At 41.2% G+C, this 15,916-nt stretch overlaps 1 pseudogene; it reads right to left on the reverse strand.

Annotated features, from left to right (window-relative positions):
* Window positions 1–551: 551 nt before the first annotated feature.
* Window positions 552–5,004, reverse strand: LOC125604774 (annotated as a pseudogene).
* Between the last annotated feature and the right edge of the window lie 10,912 nt (window positions 5,005–15,916).

The following is a 15,916-nucleotide window of genomic DNA, read 5'->3' on the forward strand; positions in this document are numbered from 1 at the left end:
ATGACACACCTTTCTAAAGCCCTTGGGCGTTGGATATTACACACCAACAGACTGGATACTACACACCAGACACTCTCTTAACTCGTGAAAGCAAGGGAGAAGAAAACACAAAGGTTTAAGTGAAAGAAAACTTGATAGATGCTAGGGTTGCCGAGTTACACATATATATAGTGAAAGGCTTGGAACAGGCTCCAAGCATTTCGAAATTAAAGGAACAGGCTCCTCCAATTAATGTAGAAATAAAGACATAACTTAGATAGAGTTTTCGAAAATGAAAGACATAAATACTTAGAAATAAAGATAGCATAAGGTTCTTCATGTGGTTTGGTCCGAGAGTATCAACTAGGTGATAAGATAGCAAGACTATGGCCTCGTTAAAAACCTATCATTGCAAAACCCAATGGGACAAAAACAATGATAGGAAAAGAGCACACATAGCTTGCTAGCCTAGATGATACTCAACTTGATGGTAAGATGGCTTGAATGGTGATAAGCGTATCTTGAAGTATCAAGCTTCCTCCAAGACATTCTTCTTGCTCCAAGGACTTCCTGATTAGTCCTCCAATAGCTTCTTTGAGTTTCCTAGCTCTGGCTCGAGTCATGGGACCTTTAGGAATGGTTAAGACCTCATCTTCTTCAGCTGGTTCATCTCCATCTCTATCTCCATCAGCTGGCTGGTCCATGATCATATCATCCCCTCCCTCTTGAAAAGGATTTGACCTCAAATCAGGTTCATCTGCAATAAAAGGGATCAAGTCAGTAACATTGAAGCTATTACTCACATCATACTTACCTTGGAGATCAATCTTGTAGGCATTGTTGCTGATCTTCTTTGTGATCTCAAAAGGTCCATCAATTCTTGGCATAAGCTTTGACTTCCTCTCATTAGGAAACCTCTCTTTTCTCAAATGAACCCAAACTTTATCACCCTCCTTAAAGACCATCTCACGCCTTCCTTTGTTGGCATGCTTGACATACTGCTTAGTTTTCTCTTCAATGTTGAGCCTAGCTTGCTCGTGGAGTTGTTTCACCATCTCTGCCTTCTTTTTGCCATCCAAACTGACCCTTTCACACTCAGGTAAAGGAATTAAATCCAAAGGAGAGGTGGGATTGAACCCATAAACAATTTCAAAGGGTGAAAACTTAGAAGCAGAATGCACAGCATGATTATATGCAAATTCACAATGTGGCAGATAGTCTTCCCAAGATTTCAGATTCTTTTTAATGAATGCACGCAAGAGTGTTCCTAGAGTTCTATTAACTACTTCAGTCTGTCCATCAGTTTGCGGATGACAAGTAGTGGAGAACAACAACTTAGTGCCTAGCTTAGACCAAAGAGTTTTCCAAAAATAACTAAGAAACTTAGTATCTCTATCAGAAACTATGGTCCTAGGCATGCCATGTAAACGCACAATCTCCTTAAAGAACAGATTAGCTACATGCAATGCATCATCAGTTTTGTGACATGCTATGAAATGTGCCATTTTTGAGAACCTGTCAACAACAACAAAGATAGAATCCTTCCCAGTCCTAGTTCTAGGCAATCCAACAATGAAATCCATAGATATGTCATTCCAAGGATGATAAGGAATAGGGAGAGGAGTATACAAACCGTGAGACTGAACCTTAGACTTAGCTTGCTTGCAAGTTGCACATCTCTCACATAGTTTCTCCACATCACTTTTCATCCGAGGCCAAAAGAAATGATCCTGCAAGGTTTTAAGAGTCTTTGCAATACCAAAGTGACCCATGAGACTCCCTCCATGTGATTCCCTAACAAACAAATCTCTCAAAGAGCAATTAGGCACACACAGTCTATTATCATAAAAGAGGAATCCATCATGTCTAAAATAATGTCCAGCAGCAAATTTCTCACAAGAGTTATAAGCTTCTTTAAAATCTGGATCAGATTCATACATTTCTTTAATCTGCTCAAAACCTAACAGCTTAGCATCAAGAGTGTTTAAGAGAACATACCTTCGAGATAGTGCATCAGCAACTATATTTTCTTTACCTTGTTTGTACTTGATGACATAAGGAAAGGTTTCTATGAATTCTACCCATCTTGCGTGTCTCTTGCTGAGCTTGTTCTGTCCTTTCAAGTACTTGAGAGACTCATGATCCGTGTGTATCACAAACTCCTTGGGCCACAAGTAATGCTGCCAAGTCTGCAAAGCTCTCACCAAGGCATACAATTCCTTATCATAAGTTGCATAGTTGAGAGTGGCGCCTCCAAGCTTCTCACTGAAATAAGCTATGGGTCTCTTTTCCTGCATAAGAACAGCACCAATTCCAATTCCTGAGGCATCACATTCAATTTCAAAAGTTTTATTGAAATCAGGAAGTATAAGAAGAGGGGCATTAGTAAGCTTCTCTTTTAGGCATTGAAAGGCAAGTTCTTGTGCTTCTCCCCATTTGAATCCAACTTCTTTCTTGATCACCTCAGTCAATGGAGCTGCTATGGTGCTAAAGTCTTTCACAAACCGTCGGTAGAAGCCAGCTAATCCATGGAAGCTTCGTACTTCACTTATGGTTTTAGGAATCGGCCATTCTTGAATTGCTCTCACCTTCTCCTGATCTACCTTTACTCCATCTGCACTCACAACAAAGCCTAAAAAGACCAAGTTATCCGTACAGAAAGTGCATTTCTTAAGATTAGCAAATAGCTTTTCTTTCCTCAAGACATCAAGAACAGTCCTAAGATGTTTTATATGCTCTTCTAAACTCTTAGAGTAGACAAGGATATCGTCAAAGTATACTACCACAAACAAGCCTATGAAGGATCTAAGCACATGGTTCATCAATCTCATAAAAGTACTAGGAGCATTGGTTAATCCAAAAGGCATGACTAACCACTCATACAACCCATGCTTAGTCTTAAAGGCTGTTTTCCACTCATCTCCCTCTTTCATTCTAATTTGATGATATCCACTCTTCAAATCTATCTTAGAAAAGACACTAGAACCATGCAATTCATCAAGCATATCATCTAATCTAGGAATAGGGTGGCGATACTTCACTGTTATGTTGTTGATTGCTCTACAATCAACACACATGCGCCAGCTCCCATCTTTCTTAGGCACAAGGAGCACGGGCACAGCACATGGGCTCATACTCTCACGGATATGGCCTTTCTCCATTAGTTCCTCAACCTGTCTTTGTAGCTCCTTGGTTTCCACCGGATTAGTCCTGTATGCTGGTCTGTTGGGAAGAGTAGCTCCTGGTACAAAGTCAATCTGATGCTCAATCCCACGAATAGGTGGCAAACCAATTGGATTATCTTCAGGAAATACATCTTCAAATTCCTGTAAAAGAGCTGACACCTCACTCGGATACTCCGGTGCAATATTAGTAGTAGTCAAGAGTGATTCCTTATAGATAAACAAAAGAATAGGAAGGTTAGAGCAGAGAGATCTTTTAACATCACCAGACTTGGCATAGAAGTTTAGTTGCTTTGTTGATTCAGCGGGAAGATCAATCTCTTTCTTCTTTTGTAGTTGGAGCTGATCAACCTGAACTTCCTTAGGAGTCATAGGCACAAGAACTGTCTTTCTCCCTTTAAACTCAAAAGTGTGCTTGTTGGCATACCCATCATGTATCACACGTCTATCTGATTGCCACGGCCTTCCAAGGAGAATGTGTCCAGCTTCCATAGGCAACACATCACAAAGAATCTCATCTTCATATTTACCAATGGCTAAGGGAACCATAACCTGAGTAGATACTCTCATCTCGCCCTCTTCATTGAGCCATTGGAGCCTATATGGTTTAGGATGCTTCTGGACCCTCAAACCCAACTTTTTAACCATAGTCTCACTCGCAACGTTGACACAACTGCCTCCATCCACAATAAGACTACAGACCTTTCCTTGCACTAGACATCTAGTATAGAAGAGATTCTCTCTTTGCTCCATCTCTTCGGTCTTGCTTTGAAGACTCAAGGTTCTTCTAGCAACTAGCAACCTTCCAGCAACCGGGTTGGCAACATACTCCTCTTCTGAACTGTGATCTTCTTCGGCCTCTGTCTCATCATCAGCAGATTCATATTCTCCATTGGCATGAAGGATCATCACACGTTTGTTGGTGCATTCATTAGCATAGTGCCCACGCCCTTGGCACTTAAAACACTTCACATCTCTTGCACGCGAGCTTGTAGCTTCCACTTTACCCTTATCTTTGTTGTAGATGCTACTAGACTTGGATTCTTCTTTTGGCTGTGGCTTGCTCTCCTTTTGATAGCTCGGTTTATCTTCCTTAGAGGTCTGGTATCTACTGGAACCATAGCTGCCACGCGCATAACTTCTTCTCTTAACTTGCTGCTCCACCAAGATAGCTTTGTGTAGCATCTCCTCTATCTCCAAGTAATGTTGCATCTCCACTCTATCTTGTATCTCACGGTTGAGTCCACCAAGAAAACGTGCCATAGTAGCTTCACTGTCCTCAGATACACAAGCTCTTAGCATAAGCAACTCCATCTCTTGAAAGTATTCCTCTACAGACTTTGATCCTTGTGTGAGCAGTCTCAGCTTTTGATGAAGATCACGGTGATAATGACTTGGTACAAACCTCTTGCGCATCACAGCTTTCATCTCTGCCCATGTTTCAATGGGAATTCACCATTGCGCCTCTTGTTTGTAACCAACTGATCCCACCAGCTCAATGCATAATCATTGAACTCGGTAGCAGCTACTTGAATCTTCTTAGTCTCTGAGTAATGCTGACAGTTGAAAACGAGTTCGATCTTCTTCTCCCACTCAAGATAGGCATCTGGATCAGCTTTACCATGGAAAGGAGGGATCTTAAGCTTCAATCCTGATAGCTCATTGCGTCTATGCCTTCGGCCCTCATGATCATGTCGAGATCTTCTACTGCTATGTCTGGAACCGGAGCTATGGCTACTTCTCTCATAGAAGTTATCAGTCTCTTCTGATCCAGCATGCTCACGCTGACCTTGTCTGTTTCTTCTTTGCTCACGTCTCTGGCCAGATGCTTGTCCTTGCCCATCATTGGTCTCTGATCATACTTCTCTTCCAGCAACTTCACCATCGCTTCCATCACTTGTTTGGTGATTGCTTCTTGCAACAACTTATTCCTTCGCACAAAGGTTTCATCATCCTCCTCAGACCCCATTGCTTCCTGATACACGAAAAAAACTTGAACCAGTAAGTAGTTCAAAAGAATTCAGAACTCAAGATTCAAATAAGGAAACAAAGTATTCAAACAAAGCGGCAAATGAAGATACTTGATCAACACGCGACGATTTGAATTCTATCACTTTCGAAATTGAAACAATAACAGATCAGATTCAACGGATGATGAAATGAGATAATCAAATCCTGATCTATGATTCTAACAACAGATCGAGTCACACAATCACAAGAAACTTTCGGATCAAGCAAAACGATAACGTAATCGACAAGAATGTGAAAGGTTTTTGTTTAAAACTTGATCGAAATTCTTAGATCTAGCAATATGAGACACGAAACAATCAGATCTAGCAATCCTGATAATGAAACAAGCAGATCAAGTGAGAAAAAACACACAAAACCGAATGATCAATGATATAACACGATGAACACAAATCTATGAAATCGCAAAAGAGAAATCGAAACTCCCCTTCCAGAGTGCTCTGATACCACTTAATGAGATCCTAGGACCCTTCTCTGGATGGTTTGGATAGATCCTTGCATAAACGAATCAAAGACTCAAGTTTATCAAGGCTGTGGATCGAATGGTGACACAAGAGGCTGCGGAAAGGCTCCTTGATACTCCTAGACTTAGATCGGATATGACACACCTTTCTAAAGCCCTTGGGCGTTGGATATTACACACCAACAGACTGGATACTACACACCAGACACTCTCTTAACTCGTGAAAGCAAGGGAGAAGAAAACACAAAGGTTTAAGTGAAAGAAAACTTGATAGATGCTAGGGTTGCCGAGTTACACATATATATAGTGAAAGGCTTGGAACAGGCTCCAAGCATTTCGAAATCAAAGGAACAGGCTCCTCCAATTAATGTAGAAATAAAGACATAACTTAGATAGAGTTTTCGAAAATGAAAGACATAAATACTTAGAAATAAAGATAGCATAAGGTTCTTCATGTGGTTTGGTCCGAGAGTATCAACTAGGTGATAAGATAGCAAGACTATGGCCTCGTTAAAAACCTATCATTGCAAAACCCAATGGGACAAAAACAATGATAGGAAAAGAGCACACATAGCTTGCTAGCCTAGATGATACTCAACTTGATGGTAAGATGGCTTGAATGGTGATAAGCGTATCTTGAAGTATCAAGCTTCCTCCAAGACATTCTTCTTGCTCCAAGGACTTCCTGATTAGTCCTCCAATAGCTTCTTTGAGTTTCCTAGCTCTGGCTCGAGTCATGGGACCTTTAGGAACGGTTAAGACCTCATCTTCTTCAGCTGGTTCATCTCCATCTCTATCTCCATCAGCTGGCTGGTCCATGATCATATCATTTTTCCCTCATCAAAGTTTTATCCCAATGGGTTTTCTTTGGTGAGGTTTTTAATGAGGGAGGTCTTCATGGTTTCCAAGCTTGACTTGTTCCACATGGTCAAGCTTGAGGGGGAGTGTTGAGATGAGGTAATAAAGAGAGGAGACATTGATAGAGAAAGAGGATTGAGGCATACAGTAACTTTGGAGTTTTACCACAGTAACTCTAGTTTTACTGTGGTAACTCAGTTAAAGCTTGGAAAGTGATCTTGCTTCACTTTGGAGAGTTACCCACGACCAAGGAGCTCTTGGATAAGGAAGGAGCAGTCTGGATAAGGTTTCTTCAAGCTAGAGAGGCTGGAGACAGGCTGTAAAGTAGACAGCATCTAGTAAAAGATGCCAAAGGGATCAAGCATGTGAAGACTCCCATTGGATGCTTTTGGATAGCTCTCTTTGACTACACATGCTCTGAATCTCTTTCTTATCTTAAGGATTTCGAAATGTATTGTCTCTCTCACATAAATATGTTGTAAACCTCATCTTTAATAATTAATGGAGTTTTGAGTCTCTCTCTTTATTCTCTCACTAAAATCTCTCAATCTCTTTAATCTTTTCATCTGATTATCTCTGATTGGTTGAATCATGCTCTAATACACAAAAGTGTTTAAAGCTATCCCACTTTCAAATCAGGTGATCCCAGTTTTCCTGTTTGGGAATATGACAGCTTCTTTGTCATTCTAATCAAACCAGGATGAATTGCGATGTAAGAAGCTTGATTTTGATACATAAAGTAGTGGAGAATCATCAGGAAGCTGAATAAATCTCATAGGAGTTAGGATGAAGAAGCTATCCCACTTTCAAATCAGGTGATCCCAGGTTTCCTGTTTGGGAATATGACTATTGAGATGTGTTGAGATGAGAGAATAAAGAGTTGATATATTGAGAGAGGAAGAGAGTTGGAGCAGACAGTAACTTTGGAGAGTTACCACAGTAACTTTATTGTTACTGTGGTAACTAAAGATGTTACCATAGTAACCAGGGTAACTCAAATGGCAAGGAGGAGTTACCTTAGGTTGTCTACACTTGATCTGAGTATGGGAAGGGATAAGAGAGGAGAATTGGACAGGCTGTCACTGGCTGGAAAGGAGAAGAGTGCTTTAGCACTATTAGAAGCATGTGAGAAATCTCAGCCATGGGATTAACAGCCTGGCCTTTGACTACACATGCTTATCTTATCCCCTTAGATTGATTTCGAAAATGCTTCTTCCTTTAGTATATATCCTATGTAAACTCTCTCATAATTAATTAATGGAGTTTTGAGTCTCTCTCTCTTAAGTCTCTCTCTTGTTCTTAATCTCCAATCTCTTTAATTCTCAGATTAGACTTAATCACTCTTTAAATCACCAAATCTAATTTGGTATCATAGCTAGGTTGCTTTAAAAGGAGAGAGTGATTTCGTTTTTCTAAATGTTCTTGAGTGTTCTTGAGATTTTTCAAGAGCTAGATCCTTTAAAAGTCAAGTTTGTGTCTGTTGGTGTTTCTTTTGGAGAGTCAGCTTCAAGGGAGTCCCTTTAGGTGTTTGACAAGGTCAGAAGATGGGTCTAGCTTGTTGTTCAGCAAGGCGTGAAGAGAAGGAAGAGAGAGGGAATGAGTGGGGGTGGTTCTCACAAATGAAAACAACTCTGAAAAGGTGTGGAGTTTGGAGAAACCATGAGAAGGAAGAGTCTTTGAAGGGTAAAGCTGCTGAGAAAGATCAGACAGCAAGAGAAACAAGTGGAAATTGCTTTAGTCTTGAAGAAAGTACACTGCTTGAGAAGATTGAAGATGTTTATGATAACAAGATCAGTCTTAGGAGAGTGTATGAAGTCAAGAAGGTGATTAGTGGAGTTAAACCAGGAAGAGAAGAGTTCAATAACCATGTGAGGAAGCTACAACATTTGTGGGTTGAACTACAAGGGTTGAGATCCCATGTGGATGGGGATACTACACAAGAGCAAGAGACGGTCTTGAAGCTTTTGGCGAGCATGGAGTCATCATATGGGTGGCTGGTGGAGATGGTTTTAAGAGGGGAACAGCTTCCGGAAATGGAAGAGATCTGTGTGCTTATAAGAAGGGCGTATGAGATAATGAGAGATGATGAGAGGCTAACCATGAGTAAGAGTGAGAGCTCATGGAAGCCAACTGGGAGTAGGAGTGAGAGCTTCCAGAAGCTAACCATGAGTAGGAGTGAGGGCTCATGGAGGCTAACCGGGAGTAGGAGTGAGGGCTTCCGGAAGAAGAGGAGGTGCAGAATGCTATCCTAATACGTCCCTAGATTGCTTCTCTGGATAGTATGGGATAGATCCTTGCTAGAACGAATCAAAGACTCAAGCTCTACAAGGTTGTGGATCGATTGGTGACACAAGAGGCTGCGGAAAGGCTCCTTGATACTCCTAAGTGACTAGATCGGATATGACACACCGAGATAGACACTCTTGGGTTGTTGGATACTACACACCAACAAGAACACTCAACAACTCGCGGACAAGCAGTAGAGAGAACAAAGAAAGGTTTATGATAAAAGATAATTTATTCTTGATAAGGGGTTCAAAGTACACTTATATAAGAGAAGTTGGAACAGACTCCAAGCTTCTCGAAAACTATCAAGAGAGTAAGGGCACACGCTCTCTTGGAAATAGAAACAAGTGACAAGTTTGAAAACCAAAATCATGAAATGAAATCCATAATATAACATAAGGTTGATCCGGGATAAGGTTGGATCGAGATCATCAACTAAGGGTTTTGAGAAGCAAATCTATGGCCTCGTTAAAAACCTATCTTTGGAAAACCCATTGGGACAAAACCAAAGATAGGGAAAAAGAGCACGCATAGATTGCTTGCTTAGTTGATGATCAGCTTGATGGTGAAGTAGCTTGAATGGTGATAAGTGTGTCTTGGTTGATCAAGCTTCTACCAAGACATTCCTCTTGCTTCCATGACATCTTAACCAATCCTCCAATAACTTGCGTGAGCTTCCTTGATCTTGATCGAGTCATAGGTCCTTTTGGCAAGGCTAGAACATCTCCATCAGTCGGCTTATCCAGATCCTCATCATCTCCATTAGCTAGTTGGTCCATGATCACATCATATCCAAAGCTTCTATCAACATAGGAAAGGGTAGAAAGAGAGTTGTGGGAGAGTGTTCTTACTCAGCCTACATGGGGGAATCAGTAGAAGACAGTGGGGTGTTAAAAGAGCAGGAGAAAGGGAGTGGAGCTGATGATCGCATCACCAGGAAGGAATGGAGAGGGTTCATGGAACATGTACAAGCCTTAGCAGCAAGCAAGAAGCATGCTATACAATCCGGAGCTTCTAAACCCATTGTGATTGATTCTGGAGCAAGTCATCATATGATCAGTGATAGGAGGCTTATAAGTGAGATCAAGGCTGCAACAGGGAGTGTTATGATAGCTAATGGTGCCATGATCCCAATAGAAGGAGCGGGAAAGCTCAAACTGTTTGAGAAGGACACGGCTGCCTTCTACATGCCTCAGTTTACTTCAAATCTATTATCTGTGAAGAAAGCTACCATTGATCTTGATTGTCAAGTAGTATTCAGACCTGATGAAGTTGAGTTTCAAGATTTGAAGACTGGGAGAGTCATTGGCAGAGGAGACAGCAAGAATCAGCTATACCACCTCGACTTGGCTAAGACCTCTAATCCCTTTGATTCTATTTGCTTGAGTAGTACTGCTGAGAAGATTGATAGTATTACTTGGCATGCTAGATTAGGACATCCTCATGCTCGTGCCATTGAATTGATAATCCCTAAGATGTCATTCAATCACTTGAATTGTGAAGCATGCATATTAGGAAAGCATTGTAGGACTGTTTTCCCAACATCTGAGACTACTTATGAGCATTGCTTTGATCTAGTTCACTCGGATGTGTGGACCGCTCCATGCATGTCTAGAGACAGCCATAAATACTTTGTGACATTCATTGATGAGAAGTCTAAGTATACATGGCTCACATTGCTCCCATCTAAAGATAGGGTGCTAGAAGCTTTTATGAACTTCCAAGCATATGTATCTAATCAATACAATGCTACTGTGAAGGTACTGAGATCAGACAACGGAGGTGAATACATCAGCAATGCCTTCAAGAGTCATCTAGCCAAGCATGGGATTGTGTATCAGACCAGTTGTCCCTACACACCACAGCAGAATGGTGTAGCTGAGAGGAAGAATAGGCACTTGATGGAGGTTGCTAGGTCGATGATGTTTCATGCAAATGTCCCAAAACGATTTTGGGGAGATGCTGTACAGACTGCTTGCTACCTCATCAACCGGGTCCCAACCAAGATATTGAAGAATCTGTCTCCATTTGAGGTGCTGAATAAGAGCAAGCCTTTTATTGATCACCTACGAGTATTTGGGTGTGTATGCTATGTCATGACTCCAGGAGAACAGAGAAACAAGCTGGAGGCAAAGAGTACTAAGGCTATGTTTATTGGATACTCTATCACTCAGAAGGGATACAAGTGCTATGATCCTGAAGCAAGGAAGTATAAGAAGAGGGGCATGAGTAAGTTTCTCTTTAAGGCATTGGAAAGCAAGTTCTTGCGCTTCTCCCCACTTGAATCCGACTTCTTTCTTGATTACTTCAGTCAAAGGAGATGCTATGGTGCTGAAGTCTTTCACAAAGCGCCTATAGAAGCCAGCAAGTCCATGGAAGCTCCTCACTTCACTCACTGTCTTAGGAATTGGCCATTCTTGTATAGCTCTTACTTTCTCCGGATCAACTTTAACCCCATCTGCACCCACAATAAAGCCTAAAAAGACCAAGTTATCTGTGCAGAATGTACATTTCTTAAGATTTGCATAAAGTCTTTCTTTCCTCAACACATCAAGAACAGTCTTAAGATGATCTATATGCTCCTCTAGACTCTGACTGTAGATTAGGATATCATCAAAATAGACTACCACAAACAAACCTATAAAGGACCTAAGCACATGGTTCATCAATCTCATGAAAGTACTAGGTGCATTAGTCAATCCAAAGGGCATAACTAACTACTCATATAACCCATGCTTAGTCTTAAAGGCAGTTTTCCACTCATCTCCTTCTTTCATCCTAATCTGATGGTATCCACTCTTTAAATCTATCTTAGAAAAGATGCATGAACCATGTAATTCATCAAGCATATCATCTAATCTAGGAATAGGATGGCGATACTTCACTGTTATATTGTTGATGGCTCTGCAATCAACACACATGCGCCAGCTTCCATCTTTCTTGGGCACAAGCAGGACTGGAACAGCACAAGGACTCATGCTCTCTCGGATATGTCCTTTCTCCATCAGTTCCTCCAGTTGCCTTTGTAGTTCTTTGGTCTCCACCGGATTGGTTCTGTATGCTGGCCTATTGGGAAGTGTAGAACCGGGCACAAAATCAATTTGGTGCTCAATCCCTCGCACTGGTGGTAGTCCATTGGGACTATCTTCTGGAAAAACATCTTGATATTCCTGTAAAAGAGTAACAAGTTCACTCGGATACTCCGGTGCAATATTAGTAGTAGTCAAGAGTGATTCCTTATAGATAAACAAAAGAATAGGAAGGTTAGAGCAGAGAGATCTTTTAACATCACCAGACTTGGCATAGAAGTTTAGTTGCTTTGTTGATTCAGCGGGAAGATCAATCTCTTTCTTCTTTTGTAGCTGGAGCTGATCAACCTGAACTTCCTTAGGAGTCATAGGCACAAGAACTGTCTTTCTCCCTTTAAACTCAAAAGTGTGCTTGTTGGCATACCCATCATGTATCACACGTCTATCTGATTGCCACGGCCTTCCAAGGAGAATGTGTCCAGCTTCCATAGGCAACACGTCACAAAGAATCTCATCTTCATATTTACCAATGGCTAAGGGAACCATAACCTGAGTAGATACTCTCATCTCGCCCTCTTCATTGAGCCATTGGAGCCTATATGGTTTAGGATGCTTCTGGACCCTCAAACCCAACTTTTTAACCATAGTCTCACTCGCAACGTTGACACAACTGCCTCCATCCACAATAAGACTACAGACCTTTCCTTGCACTAGACATCTAGTATAGAAGAGATTCTCTCTTTGCTCCATCTCTTCGGTCTTGCTTTGAAGACTCAAGGTTCTTATAGCAACTAGCAACCTTCCAGCAACCGGGTTGGCAACATACTCCTCTTCTGAACTGTGATCTTCTTCGGCCTCTGTCTCCTCATCAGCAGATTCGTATTCTCCATTGGCATGAAGGATCATCACACGTTTGTTGGTGCACTCATTAGCATAGTGCCCACGTCCTTGGCACTTAAAACACTTCACATCTCTTGCACGCGAGCTTGTAGCTTCCACTTTACCCTTATCTTTGTTGTAGATGCTACTAGACCTGGATTCTTCTTTTGGCTGTGGCTTGCTCTCCTTTTGATAGCTCGGTTTATCTTCCTTAGAGGTCTGGTATCTACTGGAACCATAGCTGCCACGCGCATAACTTCTTCTCTTAACTTGCTGCTCCACCAAGATAGCTTTGTGTAGCATCTCCTCTATTTCCAGGTAGTGTTGCATCTCCACTCTATCTTGTATCTCACGGTTGAGTCCACCAAGAAATCGTGCCATAGTAGCTTCACTGTCCTCAGATACACAAGCTCTTAGCATAAGCAACTCCATCTCTTGAAAGTATTCCTCTACAGACTTTGTTCCTTGTGTGAGCAGTCTTAGCTTTTGATGAAGATCACGGTGATAATGACTTGGTACAAACCTCTTGCGCATCACAGCTTTCATCTCTGCCCATGTTTCAATGGGGAATTCACCATTGCGCCTCTTGTTTGTAACCAACTGATCCCACCAGCTCAATGCATAATCATTGAACTCGGTAGCAGCTACTTGAATCTTCTTAGTCTCTGAGTAATGCTGACAGTTGAAAACGAGTTCGATCTTCTTCTCCCACTCAAGATAGGCATCTGGATCAGCTTTACCATGGAAAGGAGGGATCTTAAGCTTTAATCCTGATAGCTCATTGCGTCTATGCCTTCGGCCCTCATGATCATGTCGAGATCTTCTACTGCTATGTCTTGAACCGGAGCTATGGCTACTTCTCTCATAGAAGTTATCAGTCTCTTCTGATCCAGCATGCTCACGCTGACCTTGTCTGTTTCTTCTTTGCTCACGTCTTTGGCCAGATGCTTGTCCTTGCCCATCATTCGGTCTCTGATCATACTTCTCTTCCAGCAACTTCACCATCGCTTCCATCACTTGTTTGGTGATTGCTTCTTGCAACAACTTATTCCTTCGCACAAAGGTTTCATCATCCTCCTCAGACCCCATTGCTTCCTGATACACGAAAACTTAAACCAGTAAGTAGTTCAAAAGAATTCAGAACTCAAGATTCAAATAAGGAAACAAAGTATTCAAACAAAGCGGCAAATGAAGATACTTGAGCAACACGCGACGATTTGAATTCTATCACTTTCGAAATTGAAACAATAACAGATCAGATTCAACGGATGATGAAATGAGATAATCAAATCCTGATCTATGATTCTAACAACAGACCGAGTCACAATATTACAAGAAACTTTCGGATCAAGCAAAATGTTAACGTAATCGACAAGAATGTGAAAGGTTTTTTTGTTTAAAACTTGATCGAAATTCTTAGATCTATCAATATGAGACACGAAACAATCAGATCTAGCAATCCTGATAATGAAACAAGCAGATCAAGTGAGAATAAACACACAAGAACCGATTGATCAAAAAAAAAATATGTAGATCTTGTGAACAATCAAAAGAGAAATCGAAACTCCCCTTCCAGAGTGCTCTGATACCACTTAATGAGATCCTAGGACCCTTCTCTGGATGGTTTGGATAGATCCTTGCATAAACGAATCAAAGACTCAAGTTTATCAAGGCTGTGGATCGAATGGTGACACAAGAGGCTGCGGAAAGGCTCCTTGATACTCCTAGGCTTAGATCGGATATGACACACCTTTCTAAAGCCCTTGGGCGTTGGATATTACACACCAACAGACTGGATACTACACACCAGACACTCTCTTAACTCGTGAAAGCAAGGGAGAAGAAAACACAAGGTTTAAACAAAAGATAACTTGTATTAGAATGAGGGTTTGTGATACACTTAAATAGAGAGATCCTTGTACATGCACAAGGTCTCAAAAACATAAGAAAACATAAAGGAAAAGGCTCCACACGGTTTCAAAGTAATAACACAACACTTAGACTAAAACATAATATAAGATAGATGATGAAGTCGGTCCAAGATGCCTTAGGCCGAGTTGCATCCAAGATACATCAACTAGGAATGTGTAAGTGAACTTGATACCTCATTAAAAACCTTGATTAGAAAACCCAGTGGGACAAAACTAATCAAGGGAAAAAGAGTATACCAAGCCACTTGCCTAGATGATGATCAGCTTGATGGTAAGATCACATGAATGGTGATGAGTGTGTCTTGGTGGCTCAAGCTTCTACCAAGACAGTCTTCTTGCTCCTTAGAGATCTTCAGTATGTTTCCAACAGCTTCCTTGAGTCTCCTTGTCATTGCACGAGTTATAGGACCTGTCGGAATTGCTAGGACAGCTTCCTCTTCAGCTAGTGTATCTTCAGTCTCTCCTTCTTCATCTTTATCAACTAGCTGGTCCATGATCATATCATTATATGAGTGGTTAGTTATGCCCTTTTGATTGACTAATGCACCTAGTACTTTCATGAGATTGATGAACCATGTGCTTAGGTCCTGATGTGATCATGGAAAGCACCAAAGACTGGAAGCATGAACCTGAACCTGAAGAGCTTGTAGCTGAGGATGCAACCTTGAAGAACATTTGGAAACAAGACGAATACATTAGTCTTGGCCGAAGCTTGATCATCCAAGACACCTTAACCATCATTCAAGCTACTCCACCTTCAAGCTGATCATCATCTAGGCAAGTAGCTTGTGTGTGCTCTTTTCCTAACCTTTGGTTTTGTCCCACTGGGTTTTCCAAAGGAAGGTTTTTAACGAGGCCACAAGTCTACTTCTCCTATCTCCTAGATGTTTGATCTTGGTCTGTCCACATGAAGACCTTATGTTATATAATTTTATCTAAGTTTTTATGCTATGTTTTTATTTTCGAAAACTCTAGTCTTTCTTGTGTTTCCAAGGGAGCTTTGTCTTTATTTTCCTTGTATTTTCGAGACCTTGTGCATGTACAAGGCTTCTCCTTTATATTCTGGTCGTGGCCCCTTGTAACAGCATCCATCTTTTTATCAAAAACCTTTGTTTTCTCTTTTCTTCTTGCTTGTCGAGTTGATTGAGTGTTGGTGTGTAATATCCAACTTCTGGTGTGTAATATCCAGAGACTAAGGGCTCTAGTTTGGTGTGTCATATCCAATCTATTGCCTAGGAGTATCAAGGAGCCTTTCCGCAGCCTCTTGTGTCACCATTCGAT

The sequence above is a fragment of the Brassica napus genome, unplaced genomic scaffold, assembly GCF_020379485.1.
Source record: "Brassica napus cultivar Da-Ae unplaced genomic scaffold, Da-Ae ScsIHWf_622;HRSCAF=918, whole genome shotgun sequence".
In the NCBI taxonomy this organism is placed as follows: Eukaryota; Viridiplantae; Streptophyta; class Magnoliopsida; order Brassicales; family Brassicaceae; genus Brassica; species Brassica napus.